At 40.9% G+C, this 18,537-nt stretch overlaps 1 protein-coding gene across 6 annotated transcripts in view; it reads right to left on the bottom strand.

Moving 5' to 3' along the window:
- Positions 1-18,537, bottom strand: part of HHAT (hedgehog acyltransferase) — a 268,672-nt gene that overhangs the window by 170,790 nt on the left and 79,345 nt on the right. The window lies entirely within an intron of this gene.

The raw sequence follows: 18,537 nt of genomic DNA, 5'->3' as shown, positions 1-18,537 counted from the left end.
GTTAAGGATGTGTGAAAGGGGAAGGGATTAAGGAGTACAAATTGGTTGTTATACAGTAGTCATGGGGATGTAGGGTATAGCATAAGGAACATAGTCAATAATATGGTAATAACTAGGTATGGTGCCAGATAGTTACTAGATCTATCAGGGTGTTACATGGGAATGGGGTTGGGGGCAGGGTGAAAAAGGTGAAGGCATTAAGAAATATAAATTGATAGTTAATACAGTATGGCGAATATAATCAACAATGTGAAGATCATGTAAGGTGCCAGATGGGGACTCGGGGGATCACTTCATAGACTGTGTCCCATGAGCTATACACCTGAAGCTACAGTAGAATAATATTGAGTGTCAACTATAACTAAATACATAGGTACATACAGTCACGGGATGTGGCGTACAACATAAGGTATATAGTCAATGATACTGTAACAGCTAGGTAAGATGTAACAGTCAGAGGGGCAGTAGCTGGTGGGGGCGGGGGGATTATCACTTTATGAGGGGTTTAAATGTCTAACTATTGTGTTGCTTTGTACACCTGAAACTAATAAAAGAAAAAAAAGAGTCTGGAGGCTTTGCTAGAAATTAAAAAAAAAAAAAAAAAAGAAAAAGTTTATTTACATCAACAAAGGCTGTTCCCCATCCAAAAACTATGAAGATCTCATACAGTAGAAGTGAAGTAACACTATACATACACAGTAATACTATACGTACACGTACATAAGACTTAATGAAGTATTGTAAAGAAAGGAGGGAGATTTACATAGGACCAAATGACTTGAAAATTCTGAAAATTCAAGTCACCTTCTCCAATAAAATCTTTCAGGTCGAGTTCGGGTATAGAATAGTGTTCGAAGTTTGATGCTTCAATGTGATTCACTTTGCCCAGTTAGAAGTGCTCTGTAAAATCTCTGTACAAAATGAATTGGAAATTAACTACTAATTATTCTATTGCAAATCCTTCAAGGAAACAAAGAATCCCTTTAGAAAAAAATAATAAATGCCTCCCTAAAGTCGCCAACAAATTCAGAGTTCCATACGTCAACTTTGCTTTAAAAAAAAAAAAAAAGACACATCCATCTTATGTTATCTAAGAAGTTACCTGTACACTAAGTTACCTGGGCACAATATGGGTTAGATGAGGATCAACAAAGATCGTAGTATTCTAAGGGATATAGAGGGGAATAGTTGGTGTTTCAAATAAGTTGTGCAACTTGCTATCCTTTACAATGTCACATTGTCAAGCAGGCATTTCTTCCATTCTGCAAGCACGCACCATGAAAATCATCCTCACACCACATGGAGTATCTATAATTGAACAGTCACGTTCACAGTAGTAAATCCCAGAGTAGCTTCAGGTTCACATCGCATTAATTTTAAATAACCTTGGGATTCAAATCCAAAGAGAGAATTTATAAAAATTATTTTTTTTCTACTCTATCTTAACAAACGTTAGAATGTTTAATGCCTCCAAAGAGTGGAAAGAGACTCTTATGCTGTCTGACATATATATACATATCCAGTTTTCAAAATAAACATCAGATGTCAAATGTCTTATCCCTCTCCCTTCATTGTGATTTTGTAGAATGAGAAAATGCAAATGGTTGACTTTGTGAGCATTTCGTTACCATTTAGATAGGTACACAGACATTATTTCAACCAAAGCTAGTGCTTAAACACTCAGCTAAAAAATCCTCTGACTACGTGCACTCTAGCACCTGTAAGTTAAGATTTTCAAAAAGATCTCTAATATACATCCACAGAGCTTTATTATATCTTTACCATGTAAGAACTAACAACTTTCAATCATTTTCACCTCCCCACCTCTTAACGCATTCTCAAATCCCTTGTCAAAGCTCTTTTATACCCATAATCTCATATACCTGGATTTACCATGGATTTACCATGGTGACACACCGTTGAATAATGAACTCAAGAAATGTGATTTTGTTGAGCTCTTTCAAAGAAAAACAAAAAATTACCACCTTAATCCTAGGCTGTGTCATGTCAGGATATAGTTACAGTCAAGCCACATTTTGTCTTCTTATAAGATTCTAAAGTTCAAAAGAAAATGAGTGGGGCCAGCCCAGTGGCTCAGGCAGTTGGAGCTCCGTGTTCCTAACTCCGAAGGCTGCCAGTTCAATTCCCACATGGGCCAGTGGGCTCTCAACCACAAGGTTGCCAGTTCAACTCCTCGAGTCCCGCAAGGGATGGAGGGCTCCACCCCCTGCAACTAAGATTGAACACGGCACCTTGAGCTGAGCTGCCGCTGAGCTCCCGGATGGCTCAGTTGGTTGGAGCACGTCCTCTCAATCACAAGGTTGCCAGTTCGACTCCCGCAAGGGATGGTGGGCTGCGCCCCCTGCAACTAGCAACAGCAACTGGACCTGGAGCTGAGCTGCGCCCTCCACAACTAAGACTGAAAGGTCAACAATTTGAAGCTGAACGGCACCCTCCACAAATAAGATTGAAAGGACGACTTGACTTGGGGGGGGGGGGAAGTCCTAGAAGTACACAATGTTCCCCCAATAAAGTCCTGTTCACCTTCCCCAATAAAATCTTAAAAAAAAAAAAAAAAAGAAAAAGAAAGAGAGAAAAAAGAAAATGAGTGGATACATGTTATCCTACATTTGTTTAAACCCATAGAAAGCATACCACCAAGAGTGAACATTAATGTCAACTACTGACTTTGGTGACCATGATGTGTTAATGTTGGTTCATCACCTGCAACTAACGTACCCTCTCTGATGGGGGATATTGATGGTGGGAGAGGCTGTGCATATGTGGGCGCAGGAGTTCATGGGTTATCTCTGAACCTTCCTCTCACTTTTGCTGTGGACCTCTTAAACTGGTCTGAAAAATAAAGTCTTTAAAAAAAAACAAGAGAAAATGAGAGTTATTAACTTTTTGAGATGCTACTGCAATCTTTATGGATAATTGTAAAATGTCTGGGATTTGCTTCAAAACAATATGGGAGAGAATCCAGATGAAAGACAATTGGTTACGGGTTGATAACTGTTGAACCTGGGTGATGAATACATGGAGCTAAATTGTATATTTGTGCTTTTAATTTTCCAAAATACAAAGTTTTAAAGGGTAGGCATTAAGATCCCCCACATAAACCCTGATTTTCAGCCAGGAATATTCAACTTCCTCCTCAGACACCAACCAAATACATTTGCGGGGGACAATGAGCAAAATGGACTTATATCAGCACATTTCTACCTCCTTGCTCACTCTGTGAGCACAGGAAACCTGGAAAGGGTAAGATGGAGAAGCAAATTAGCGGAAGAAGGAGGAGAATGACAGGAGGCAGAAGAATGAACTTGCTAATCAGTCCTTGAATCGCTAGGAATTGGAAGTCTATGAAGTATGTTTCCCGATAGGAAGATGTCCCCCACGATCTTCATCAGTGACAACAGTGTTTCTCAAAATTATCTGGTCCTAAGAATCACCTGGGATAGTACTTAATCACAGAGATTTCCAGACCTCTCCTTAACAAATTCAGATGTAGTAGGTTTGGGTCAGAGTCCTGAAATCTGAATGTAAAACAAGTTTTGAGAGAAGTTATGTTCAGTCAAGTCTGAGAAATTCTGAGTTAGAAGTTCCATATCCTACTTCCTTTCCCCATGTTTAAAAATATACATCAAAATGTAAATACCCATTTTCTTGGGAAAAGTAAGGTTACTGTTCTGTTGCTGTTCATTCCTATTTTCTGACTTTCATGTGTAGAAAAGAGACACCTCTCTTGCTCGGTCTGTTGGTAATATGACAGAACTTCAAAGGCAATGTTCCAAACTCATTCTGACACTCATCACTGAGTTATCCAAAAAGAGAACATACAGGGAATTTTTAAAAAATCTTGTGCAACAGTACTGACCTTTAATTTTATTAGCTAAACACAGCTACAATTTTGACAACCACAACTTAATCTGCTAGCTTGAGTGGGACGATCAACAGTCTCCCAGGTCCAATCTAATGCTCTCCGTTAGGGAAACTAAGTCCCAAGGTTTTCTGCAAAGGACTCTGCTAAAATAAGTATCTCCACAAAAAGCCGTGCTGCAAACGACTCTTAGCAAAACCTGACACTACTTTATTCCATAGGTAGGGTGGTATAAGAGAAAAAAACTAAAGTCACTGCCAGTTATTAAAGCCCCCTTAAAGGGCAAATCCTCGAATAATTCTCAAACCTGCTAGCATTTCAGGGGGGGAAAAAAAGTCAAAGTAACTGGGCTATGTTTATAGATTTTATCTATGTATTTATTTAATTTGAAGAATCCATTACAGCATGTTCCCTCTGCTATGAAGACAGTATTAGAGGTATATGAAAATGATTTAAAATGTAGCAATTATAAAAAATATAAAATGATTTCTTTTAATCTTTCATAATAGGAAAGTTGCACTCTGAGCACCTTCCCTTTCACAGGAGAAGTGTTTGAAAAGCAGGAAGTGTTCAAGGCCCCAGTGATCAAGTGGATCTTCTACACATCTTCCCCACTGGTATCATCTGCTCCAATCGCTTTAATGCCCACCCATCCACTATGAATTCCCAAATACCTATTGCTAACACTGATATTTCCCCTGAATTCCAGAAGTGAAGATACAATCTCCCTGGACATCTCCACTTTATCTCCGTACCTCTGGTCCCTACACCACATCTGGTTCCCAACATGTACCTCATGAAGGTCTGCAGAATGAATGAGCGGATAGTGATCTCCTCTGGAGGCTTAATGAAACTTTGTTGAACTGATTTGAATTAAATAACCATCATTTTCTCATTGATCACAATTTGATCTGAGGATGGTTCACACTTCAATAATGCTTTATAATCACTGAGCCCATCTGAACTCTCTTAATATGCCTGGTGTTACAAAGATGATGACAATTCAGGACTAGAACACTCACCTTCTCTCTCCTAATCAAAGATAGGTCATTATAGTAGCGAGGGGTGGAGAGAGGCACCACCTAACTCTGAGGGTTCAGGGGACCTGGCCCTGAAGTGAGCTGTTTTGAAGGAGGAGTTCGCTACATAAAAGAAAGATCAAGCATGAGGATATGAAACGACCCAGTGGGGTGAGGGGTAAGGGGGAGGGGGGAGCATTTGCAGCAATCATGATGCAGCTTCCGCAAAAGGAGAGCCGTGACCAGAAAGGGTCACACTGCTCAGCTAAGCAGCACAACTTCATAGTAAAAGACCTAAGAAACCAAGCAAGAAAGGGAGATGATCTGTTCGTGTTTCAGAAAGATCAGTCTATGAGAAAACAGGGGATGGGTTTTGTTCCTGAGAGAAAAAGGGTAGAAAAAAAAAAGGAGGGGGACAGAGAAAAGGACAGAACAGCACGGCTGGAGACCACAGCCACGTTTCAGACGTGGCAAAGGAACCAGGGAGATCCAATGGTCAAGTTTAAGTTGTGTGGCTCTCTTCCAAACCTTTATTAAAGTCATCTAACATACACAAATGCTTTACCTGAACAGATGCGTGTGTGTGTGTGTGTGTGTGTGTGTGTGTGTGTGTGTGTAAATCAAGTAAAAGAACCAAGTACTATGTGATAATCAGGCAATACAGGATGATCCCTACACAGAAATAATTCCACAAAAGCAAGAGATGAGAGACAGCAGAGGCCATGAATTGGAAGTCTCCGGAACGAGAGGTCAAGATCACTTTATCTAGAAATTAAGGGACTAGTAGATAGTCATTGCTAAAATCCAGTGACAATCTCATCTACAGTCTATACATAAAAACATGTTCTACATAAAATCTGAAAGCTAGAGTAGATTAAGAATTCTTTTTTTAATTTTAAAGAATTTCATGAAAAGAATTTAAAATGATAAAACTCAAGGACATCATAAACCTGGGATAAGAATGGCCACTTTGGTAGGCCACCTCTCTTGGGTCAAAAAGCAACCCCACCCTCATCTTGATACTTTGTAAATTACACAGGAAAGGCTGAATATTAGGCTAATAAAACTTTGTCTAATTTGAATTTCTCAAATGATTACCTAGCTTTTACTGCCACCTGCTGGTCCTTTCTGGTAGGTCTACCTTGTACTACTGATACTGATAGCCACACACATACTAAATCAATTATTACATTTAAGAATCTCCGGCCAATGCAAAAATTCTCAACCAAATGTTAGCGAAACAGATTCAACAATACATTAAAAAGGATTCTACACCATGACCAAATGGGATTCATCCCAGGGATGCAAGGATGGTTCAATATCCATAAATCATTCCATGTGACACATCACGTTAACAAAATAAAGGATAAAAACCATATGATCATCACAATAGATGTAGAAGTATTGACAAAATTCAATACCCTTTTGATAAAAAAAAAATCTCAGCAAGGTGGGTATAGAAAGAACATATCTCAACATAATAAAGGCCACATATGATGAACCTACAGCTAATATCATACTCTATGGTGAAAAGCTGAAAGCCGTTCCTCTAAGATCAGGAACAAGACGGGATGCCTACAATCACCAATTCTATTCAACATAGTATGGAAGTCCAAGCCACAACAATCAGACAAGACAAAGAAACAAAAGGCACCCAAGTTGGAAAGGAAGAAGTAAAACTCTCATTATCTGCAGATGACAGGATTTTATATACAGAAAGCCCTAAAGACTCTACACACACACATACACACACACACACACACACACACACACAAACTATTAGAACTAATAAATGACTTCAGTAAAGTTGCAAGATACAGACTCAGTATACAGGAATCTGTTGCATTTCTATACACCAATAATGAACGATTAGAAGAGAAAAAACAACGATCAAAAGAAGAAAGAAAACAATCTCATTTACAAATGTATCAAAAAGTTAAAATACCAAAGAGGTGAAAGGCCTGTCTTAAAACTATAAAACACCGAAAAAAAAATTGAACAAGATACAAATAAATGGAAGGATATACCTTGCTCATAAATTGGAAAGATTACTATTGCTAAAATGTCCTTACAACCTAAAGTAATATACAGACTCAACGCAATCCGTATTGAAATACCAATGGCATTCTTCTCAGAATTAAGACAACTAATCCTAAAATTTATATGGAATCACAAAAGACCCTAAATAGCCAGAGCAATCTTGAGAAAGAACTATACTACAAAGCTACAATAATCAAAACAGTATGGCACTGTCATAAAAACACACACATAGATCAGTGGAATACAATAGAAAGCCCAGAAATAAATCCTCACTTGTGTGGTCGATTAATTTACAACAAAGGAAGAATGTACAATGGGGTAAAGACAGTCTCTTCAATAACTGGTGTTGGCAAAACTGGACAGATACATGTAATAAAGTGAAACCAGACCACTTCCTTACACCATACACAAAGAAAAATCCTCAAAATGGATTGAAGACTTAAATGTTAGACCTGAAACTATAAAATTCCTAGAAGAAAATACATGCAATAAACTCTTTGACATCTCTCTTAGCAATACTTTTTTGGATATACAGCCTCAGGCAAGGAAAACAAAAGAAAAAATAAACAAATGGGACTATATCAAACTAAAAAGTTTTTGTACAACAAAGGAAACCATCAACAAAATGAAAAGACAGCCTACGAATGGGAGAGATATTTGTCAATGATACATTTGATAAGGGGTTACTATCCAAAATACATAAAGAACTCATACAACTTAACACCAAAAAAAAAAAAAAAAAATCCAATAAAGAAATGGGCAGAGAACCTGAATAAACATTTCTCCCAAGAGGACATACAGATGTTTCATAGACATATGAAAAGAGCTCAATATCACTAATCATCAGGGAAATGCAAATTAAAACTACAATAAAATATCACCTTACACCTGTCAGAATGGCCACCATCTGTAAATCAACAAATAACAAGTGCTGGCAAGGATGTGGAGAAAAGGGAAGCCTTGTACACTTTTGATAGATTGTAAATTGGTAAAGCCACTACAAAAAACGGTATGAAGATTCCTCAAAAAGTTAAAACTAGTACTACCATATGACCCAGCAATCCCACTTCTGAGTATTTATCTGAAGAAAACAAAAACACTAATTGAAAAAGATATATGAACCCCATGTTAACTGCAGCATTATTTACAATAGCCAAGATATGGAAGCAACCTAAGTGTCCGTCAATAAATGAATGTGGTACATTTTCTTTATCCAATGGAATATTATTCAGCAACAACAAAAAAAAATGAAATCTTGCCATTTACGACAACATGGATGGAACTACGGGGTATTATGCTAAGCGAAATAAGTCAGACATAGAAAGACAAATACTGTATGATTTCCCTTACATGTGGAATCAAAAATAAATAAATAAATAAACAAAACAAATAGAACCACAGATATAGAGAACTAGCTGGTGGTTGCCAAGGGGAGGGGTGGGGGATGGAATGAGAAAATAAAAAGGAATCTCAGCCAGATAGAGCATCAAATCAAAACATGACAGCACTGCACATAGAAAGCTGTGATATCGAGCAGGAGCCCCCAGACAGAGCAGCTGTACCCTAATAAAGCCACCCAAACCAGGCTGATCACCCCCAGGCCCTCTGTCAACACCCAACACCCTGAGGGCACATCTGTGTCTGGGAGCAGATGCCCACTAACCAGGCTCATGGAGACTGACCTACCTTGCCAGAATGCCAATTTACCAAGTTAGAGTGAGAATTATCCCCTCTAAGGTAACGTGGGCCTCGTAGTCTCCTCTAAGAGCCCCTTTTCTCTCCAGGTCAGCCACATGGGAAAGCAAATTACTCAGAGAGTAGCTGAGTGAGGACAAAATCAGGACTGTGGCATTGGCCAGAGAACACTCACATCTGACGGCATCCAGCCCTGATATGTGTAGGCGTCGAGCCCCACAACAGAGAATTTGTGCCGTGGACATGACAAAGCAAGTTGCTGTAACGCGGTATCCCTCCCCAGTCACTGCTGGAGCGGGAATCATCAGGACTTGCCTTCTGGATGGTTCCTCACCAAGTTCTGACCAAATCACCTCCCTCTCTGGTTGGCAGAATCTTTCCTCCAGTCTGATTAAAGCCTCCATGACTCTACCATCAGGCGAGTGCTAACCATGACCCACACCTGTGATCCACTGTGCGTTCACATAACAGTCTGCTCACGGTAATGGGCTGTATTTTCCCTATTTCCACGCTTCTGGAGGCACTCCACGGAAGTAGTTCCCCGTACTTCCAATAAAACTTCCAATAAACAGTTAACAACAATCGCTATTTGTTGAATGAAAAGAAGTTTACAAAGAACTTGCACATTCCTATGGTAGCCATTCCTCGCAAACACCCCCAGGGCTTCTTTGGGTAAATACCATGATTCTTACTTTACAGATAAGGACACTGAGATTCAGAGATGGTAAGTGGGTTTTCCAAAGTCACAGAATTAGTGAATATAGGGTTGAAACTAAAATTCAGATCTTTGGACCCCAACTGAGTCTACGGAGGGCACGTGCTTTTAACAGTGACCATAAAGGAACTGTGCCTGACCGGCTGCATTATTCATACATAACAAACTTTGATGGAGCGTTCATTCATTATTAGCTGTGTACTGTTCTGGGCACCACGGTGACCAATTTAAGGTTCCTACTTCCATGGAACATACATTCAGTGGTAAGAGACAAACAAGGAGACATTCAGGGGGTGATGAGCTCAGTGCAGAGGATAAAAGAGGGCGGTGTAAAGTGCTGGTGGCTATTTCTGTTTGGGTCGCCAGAGGAAGCTTCTTAGGAAAAGACATTGAAGCTGAGATGGCAATGACAGAAGTCATACAATGATGAGGGGGAAAAGCATGCCTTCCTACCTGAAGGGCCAGTAAATAAACTACCCTAAGGTGGGACCGTGCTGGCCTTGCCTGCAGAAGAACAAGGAGCCAGTACAGTGGAGGGCAGAAAGCAGAGGGTTTGAGGCAAGATGAGGGAGGTGGGTAGGAGCCAAACCACATGTCGTTTTGTTACGGAGGATCAGTCTGGTTTTATTCAGTGTAATGGAAAGCCATCATGCTGCTACAGAAATGTGCTGCTTTTCAGTGAAGTCACATCATTCTAGAACAGGTTTTATACCCCAGCATCCCGAAGTCTCAATCAGACCACCTTTCCTATGATTTTTATGAATACACAATGCTTCCTCAACCGGTAAGAGATATTTGAAAAACTCAGAACATAATTGATCTAGAGGGAAGGAGAAAGGTTTTTCCCATCTGAAAACCCATATTCCTACATGGGAGGTTCATAGCTTCAACGGACAAATGACGCTCCAGGAAGCCCAGCACGGCTCCCAGGAGGCACTGACTGTCTCTTAGAAGAGCTCAGTTCAGAAACTCTGGGAGAAACAGCCAGACTCCACTCCACACCCACCCTGACAGCAGCTCTCCCTCAGGACCATGCTGCTCTCCCACAGTTCACTGCTCAGATGGCAGCCTGACAGCTGCTTTCTCTGGAACTCAGCAATAAAACCAACTGTCCTATAGCAAAGGGATGTTCAGAAACACGACAAGGTGGGGCGAGTAGGGAAGGAGAATCAGGAAAAGAGAAGAATGGGGGTGGGGGTGGGGGGGGGGAGACGTATGCCTCCTAAACAGAAATTCCTTGCACAAGAAAACACAGTCCTCCACACACACTCCTAAACACTGATGACACTGGGAATGAAAATGGCCCTGTTGGTCTAAAGACCAGTTTGGCAACGAGTAGCCAAAACCTTTGACCTAGGAAATCACCCTCAGGAAATTATCAGGGATGAGTTCAATAAGGCTTATGCAAGTATGTTCACTAAAGCATTATTTATAAAAGAGCAAATTTTAAATAATGATCAGCAACAGAGTATCAGTTAAATAAATAACAGTGAAGCCATAGGAAGGAACACAAAAAAAAAAAAAACTGAAATCACACTATTTTTTAATAAAATCTAAAAGAATATTTCATCACGTAAGGAAAAATTCAAAATATACTAAGCTTAAAAAGAAGGTAGTAAGGAAAACAGGGCAATGAGCACATCCTTATAAATAACCTGGACAAGAAACAAAAGGTAAACAGGAAGGTGGAGGGCACCTGGAGAGACTTCCACAGTTTTATTTTCCACTCTCTGCACTGCTAGTGTGCTCACCTGTGAGCACGTGACCATTATTAAAAACTCATTTCGGAGCATCAGGAGGATACAGAGAACAATGATCAGAAAGTGAGCACAGTCCTTTCTGGCAAAAACATTTGGACCTGCACCTCTGTACAAACAATTCCTGAGCTTCCTGCCTGCAGTGGGTACAGCAGGCTTCAGACGGTTGTCTAAAATCAACACTGCACATGTAAGACCTGACTGCAGTCTCCGTCTTAGTCTTCATTCCATACTGGGCATCTCACACACGCACACACTGCTCCTTGAGGCAAACGTATCAATGGTTTTCATTTCTATGCATTTCATGCAAGAAGCCCACACCAGTCCTGACTGGCCAACAGTCACTGTGGCAGTGCCATGCACACAGTGGTGGGCCAGAGCCAAATGAGAGGGAGAGAAGGTACCGGAAAGAACAAAAGCCTGCAAATCAACACGCATGCCTCCCACCTAAGCTTGGCCACCAACCAGCGGTGACCTTGGAAAGGCCACTGATCTTCTTGGAGTCTCCATTTTCTAATTTATAAAATGAGAGTGCTAGACAAATCTGTGAGGTCCAATTCAGCTCTAAAATTCTGGAGTTTAAAAATTGCCCAAAGGTCTCACCTCCAAAGAAATACCTGGACCAGAGGAAGAAGATGGCTCAAAGTACCTGGAGCCCAGAGGATCGTCCCAAACTATTTCCGTTTTACAATAACTCTCACTGGACAAGTCCAGAACCTGCAGAACAATTTAGGTGCCTCCTTCCCCTGTCGGGGAAGCCATTTTTTGTAACACCACTGTTAAGCATTTACTTGACCCTGCAAAACTTACTTTTGCTCTCCATGCAGTTCTGCGTTCCTGTATAGGGAGATGAATCATTCCACTTTGTCCAGGACTGAAGGGCTCCCCATCATGAGACTTGCAGTGCCAAACCCAGGACAGTCCCGGGCAAACCCGGTCAGCTGGTGACTCTACCTCTCCATATGTCTTGTTTGGTTTGCTGCTCCTGAAACACCCTCTACACTCTACATCAACACAAAATACAACACACCTTTCTGACCTGTGCACACACTGCTGCTCAAATCAACACCATCGCAGATGATCAGCACTGAATTCTCTGGGGTGCCTCAAGGACACATCTGTCCTCAGGTAAGAGTGCCTTCACTCACCTCCTCCCATTAGGTGCTCTAAGAGTGGCAGGGTTTTTTGGTAGTCAATAAAAGAAAAAACACAAAGGAATTTTTATTCAACAAAAACCATAGGAAATAAGAAAACCCTCTTTTGGCATTGAACCACCACTATACATTCTTTCACTGCATTGTTAATACCCTAAAGAAGACAGCAACTAGAAAACAAAGGAAACATATGGCTGACAATGGAAGAGTCAACAAAATGATCCATTTGCTCACTTCTTGATTCTTTTGACAAATATGCATGGAGCACTTATTCTGTGCCAGGCAAACCAAAAGAGACACAGTCACATGGGGTTTATAATCTCCATGTCTGCTAATCATTAATGGATATTAATCAAAGCATTTAACAAACACATTTGCCAAACTGGCTCCATTCTGGTTACCTATCATAAAAGTTAAAACATTAACTATATCACTCGTAAGATCACAGAAAAATAAAAAGTACAACAGGATAGCCATTCGTTTGTTTCGTCTAAAACACTGCATATTAATAAAAGACAGACATTTTTGTGCCATTTTTTGTAACCCTACAGGGCACCTGACACCATTTATGAAACTGACCTGAAATTTTGAAAAGAGAAGTCAAAGAGCAAAAAATGAGAATGTCCGAAGCAAGAAGACAGAACGGAGACTGTTACACTGTGATTAACGAGCTGCACCCAGTCACCCCTTAGACTCCGCGTGCCCGAATTCAGAAGCGCTGGAGTGACTCAAAGTCCACAGCCCATGTCAGCTGCGCAGAAATCTTAGAACAGGGAGCAAAGAAAAATAAGCGTCCTGGATTCCATTTTCAGAAGACCTCTATGTATGCAAGAGAGAGAGGACGACACAGGCAACGGCTAGTTTAATCTCAGGGCCAAGTCTTCAGAAACCAGCGCCAACATTCACATCGTGCAGCAGTTAAGAGAAGTTGACATCAGTCACTTTCAATCATCTACTGGCCACAAGAGTGTTGAGAAGACATGTTTAGTTACAAGAATGTCTGAGTAGAGCTTCAGTAAGTGTGGATCGGAAGGCTGATGGCACCTCACCCACAGGGGCCAGAGGCAGAATCCCGGCCTTCATCCCTGACTCCGCCCTCTCCCCTTCACCCCCACACCCAATCTTCTAGTAATGCCAGTCACTTCTACCTCACAAATGTCCCAAATTTGCTTTTATGTCCATTACCATAAATCCTAAAACACGAATTAGCCTGGTTCGGGCCTCCATTACCACATCTACCTTTTCTTACTTCAGTCTAGCTTTCCACCAACACACACACACGCCACAGGAGCTTTCTAACCATGTTGAACTTCTTCCCATTTTCCCAAATATGCCCTTAGGTCTCTCATCTTTAAACTTTCGGATGTGCCGGTCCCTCTGCCGAGAGCCCCTTTGCCCAACTTCATTGCCCCATCCATGTAGTACCTGTTTCATTCCTAATCATCCTTCAGGTTTCCTTTACACTTTGCTTCCTCCAAGAAGCCTTTCCATACTCCTGTAGACTGAACTAGGTACTTCTCCTCTGTGCTCTGACAGCACTCTGGACTTTCACCATCACGGGAAGTCTTCACTGCAATAGGTTTCGTTTTTCTGTGTTTTTTCCTAAGCAACTCTTTAGACCACGCATTCTGCAAGGACAGAGGCTGGACTTGCCTCATTCATCTATGTGTGCTTGTCCGCTAAACCAAATCAGCTCATTCAGCTCATTCAGATCAACCAGTTCCTTTGGGAATGAGCAGAGCACAGTTCCTTGACTGTCAGTGTCCATCTGGATTTCCCACTTGGCCACTAGGCTCCACCTCCGGGCCAGACTCTCGGACCCAAGGTTGGCTGTGACCTGCTTTCTGTCTCCTAGCCTAGATCCGTCCAGAGGACCAATGCATTGATAGGCACTACCTGGAGAGGAGTCCGTGTTGTATAAATGAGCCAAAGAGGGCCTGTATATCGGCTCCTAAGTTGTTACTTTCTTCACAGCATGCTGAGACCTATTAGCTCAAAGCTGCTGGTGTCAAACTCAAATTTTAAGCATAGCCCAAATGAGCAGACCTCTGGCCATTTACAGCCTGCCTCCTTTGCATACACTGCGAAACTGTGCCCAACACCTGCTAGTCATAGACAAAACAAACCTCAGAGCTATAAAGGTCCCAAGCTACTGCTGCCCTTTGGAGTTCTCTGACCCAGAGACTCCCCAAGGGATGTCACCAAAGCACCTCACTTTTCTCTGATCCCACTTTCCCCAGAAAGTGCCCTTGGCCTCCTTCCCTTCTGAGTGGGGACCCCCATAATGTAGGCTCTGGAAGGACTCATATTGTGAGGGACTTCCCTCAAATGCAAATCCGTCAAAGCACCACCAAAATAAAGCTTGTGTGACTACCACCTTGGGCTCATGTCTTTCTCTTTGATCAGCCTTGGAATCCCTCCAGCCCCCTACAGGTAGAAATCTGGGGAATTCTGCATATTTATAACTTCTATGTAGTTGCAGTTGGATAACTTGTAATCTGTCTTGTAATGCTAGCTTTAAATTTATCATCTGTCTTAGTCAATACTGCTTGTGAAACCTAATCTTCGCCTGCAGAGTTCTGTTTCAACAATTTAGGATGGCTTCCTAGCTCTCATGACCTTGGTTATCCATCTCAAATCTTACTGAACTTTCAAGCTTTGGTCCCTATTCTGTCTCGGACACCAAATTGGGGCACTGGCTTTATCATTCCAATCAATGCTTCTGGTGCACGCTCCTGGCAAACAGCCCTGGAGCGATACTATAACTTTATCCATGGATGATGTAAGAAGAAGGACTCGAACTGAGTGCTCTAGGAAATTTCTAGTTTCCATCCCTAAGATTCCACGGTGCATAATATTTGCAACAGAGCTTACACTAATGTAGCTGGAGATAGAATCAAAGATAATGAATAAAATAGTAATTACATTTATGGGCTTGTTTATAGATCTACAGAAAAGGAAAGAGATTTGTTAGCATAATCAGATCCGGTGCGTTGATTTTTAAAAAGTTATTTGTTATGACACTGAGTAAGCCTAAGATCCTGCAAAGAAATGCTGAAAGGAAATAATTCATCATCCATGCTTCTGAAGCCCAACTATATTTTCTTAGTGAAGTTAGAGCTATCCAAAAATATCCAAAAATGAGGTTTCACTTCACACAAACCAAATAGTGCAGTGGATAAGAAATGTTAACACATCTTAACTACTAATTTTTCCCTTGTGGACATTAGCCAAAGTTTAGGCTTTCTGGACATTAGCCAAAGTTTAGCCAAAGTTTTGGCTAATTAGCCAAAGGACATTAGCCAAAATTTAGACTAGAGAAAATGACTGAGAATCTGAAGATAATGGCACTGGAGACGGGATTAGAGAGGTACGTATACTACAAAGGCTAGAAGTGATCGTGGTCTCAGATTACTTATTTTAGGGACCTGTTGATTTGAATGGTTCTATCTGCCTGTCCTCCAGGTTGCATAACTTTTTGCAGAATAAGGTACTCTAAACTTTGCATCTTGCTCTGGCTTTAGCGGCATCGATATGTGACAAATGTGTACAGAAATATTTTCTGCTGAGGGAAAATTCTCAGGTGCTGGGTACGGTGTCTATCCAAAGAAAAAGACCCCCAGCTATAATTTGACAATGAACATACATGTAATGCGAATATCAAAAGCAGAAGAAAGAGAGAAAGAAATGGAAGCAATATTTAAATAATGACTAAGAGTTTCCCCAAATTAACATCAGACACAAAACCAAAGATCTAGGAAACTCAGAGAACACCAAGCAGAATAAATGCCCCTAAAACTACACCTAGGCATATCATATTCAAAGAGCAGAAAATCAAAGATAAATAAAAAAATATTGAAAGAGGCCAGGGGGCAAAAAAATACCTAACCTATAAAGAGGAACAAAGATAAGAATGACATCCAACTTCTCCTCAGAAACCATGTAAGCAAGAAGAAAGTAGTGCAAAATAGTTATAATGTTTGGGCGGGGGAACCCTAGAATTCTGTATCCTGCAAAATTATCCTTCAAAAGTGAATGAGAAATAGAGTTCTCAGACAAACAAAAATGGTAGAATTTGTTTTCAGTAGACTTGCCTTGCAATAAACGTTTTTTAAAAGTTCTTCAGAAAGAAGGGAAATAATATAGGTCAGAAACTGGGATCAACATTTTCAAAAAAGGAAGAGTATCAAAGAAGGAATAAGTATAGGTAAATTAAAACTTTTCTTATTCTTATTTTTAATTGACCTAACAGATAACAGTTGGCTCAAAATAAAAGCAACAATATATTGATGACTACAGTTTATAGGTATATGAGTGAAATAAAGGACAACGATCATACAGGTGACAGAAGGAAGGAATTAGGAATCTTTTGCTATAAGGAGAAATTAGGAATATATTATTATAAGGTACGTGTTATAATAAATAAACTGTGGTGCACCCAGACCACGGAATATTGTTCGACACTAAACAGAAATGAACTATCAAGCCATTAAAAGACATGGAGAAACTTGAAAGGCATATCAGTAAGTAAAAGGAATCAATAGGAAAAAGCCACATACTGTATGATTCAAACTACATGACATTCTAGCAAAGGTAAAGCTATGGAGATGGTAAAAAGATCAGTGATTGACAGGGCTTGGGGGAGGAAGGGATGAATAGACCAAGCACAGAGGACTTTTAGGGCCGTGAAAACAATCTATATCTTATAAGGGTAGATATACTCATATATCATTACCCATCAGTCAAAACCCACAGACTGAGTAACTCCTAATGCAAACTATGGAATTGGGGTGATAATGAGGTGCCGTATAGGCTCATCTATTGCAACAAATGGACCACTCTGGTGGGATGTTGATAGTGGGAGAAGCTGTGCGTGTGGGGATCAGGGGATAAACGGGAATTCTCTGTACCTTCCTCTCAGTATCGCTGTAAACCTAAAACTGCTCTAAAAATAAAGTCCATTTAGAAAAAAGTTTTTAAGAAGGGAATCATAAACATGTCTTTGTGGAGAGGGTGAGAGAAGGTGATGGGGTTGCAGGTACAAACAAGGGTTCCAGGATTCCGGGTCCTTCTTAATCGGAATGGTAGATACACAAACGGATCACTGATGACTTTTCCATGTCACTGGACTTACCACCCTAGTGCTGACCTCAGATAATAGTTGTATGAGGTAACAGCTTTTCCTTATTGTTTAAGCTACATTTCGAGTTGTATTTTCTATCACTCATACTTAAAATAACCCCAACTGATAACAGCCTGTTCATTTGGATGCAGTACAAATGGGATTCTATCTAACATAAACCATCATTTAATCCTATTCTGTTTGGTCTAATCACGTCGTTAAAACCTTAGAATATTAGTTACCCCAACTATCACAAAGATTGGTTTGGAAAGAAGAGGCTGTCATTAAACAGCTCAGCATTTTTCCAATCCAAAAAAGCATCTTGCGTGAAAACATTCTGATGAAGCACGTGTGACACCAAGGACAATTTGTTTTTAATCTATAAATTACCAAACAGATCAGGAGTCGGGCTTGTACTCTTGCCCTCGGCAGGGAGCAGCTTAATCTGGCCGGAAGATCACACATTTCCCATTGGGGCAACAGGCTGGAGGTCAGCCCACAGGGCTGAATTCAGTTACCACGGGGAGTTCTTGAAAGGAGAGCAAAGAAGGAAATGACGAGATTTAGTTCAGGAAAGGGCATGGTCACTGCTGTTTTGGCCAGCAGAATAAAGAACGGCGGTTTCTCCACAGATAAGTCCTATACTGGAGACCATGTCCTTGCTGAGGAAATGACTTCCATCGCACCTAGTGCTCGCAGATACAAAGAAATGGGTAGACGAGGCAAAAAAGGGACCAACAGAGGGACGTACACACCATTTATTCTATCTACCAGATACTTTACAAAGTAAGCCCTTCATATCCATCGTTTCAATTAGTCCTTAAAACAACCCACACATTTCTGCTCTCTGGACAGGTGGAGACGTAGAGAGTTTAGCAAGCTGCCAAAGGCTGCCCCTCGTGGTAGGTGGAGCTGAGATTCACACCTATGTCTGTCTGACTCTAAAGCCCGCATTCATATTGTTCTCTTTATATCGTACACAAGAACAACATAAAACACAGCAGAAGAACTGGGTCTTGGAGCATTGCGCTCAGCAGGCCCTCAGACGCTGCCCTCGGCATCGCTTCCCCTCTCCTGCCAAGCGCAGTGCTGGCCGCACCCCACTAAGCTTAGTCAGATTCCATTATGAAAAGAGATTGTTACCCTCCTTGG

This window comes from Rhinolophus hipposideros (genome assembly GCF_964194185.1).
Source record: "Rhinolophus hipposideros genome assembly, chromosome: 19".
Classification (NCBI taxonomy): domain Eukaryota; kingdom Metazoa; phylum Chordata; class Mammalia; order Chiroptera; family Rhinolophidae; genus Rhinolophus; species Rhinolophus hipposideros.
The sequence above is the reverse complement of the archived record's forward strand: the minus strand, read 5'-3'. Positions and strand labels throughout refer to the sequence as shown.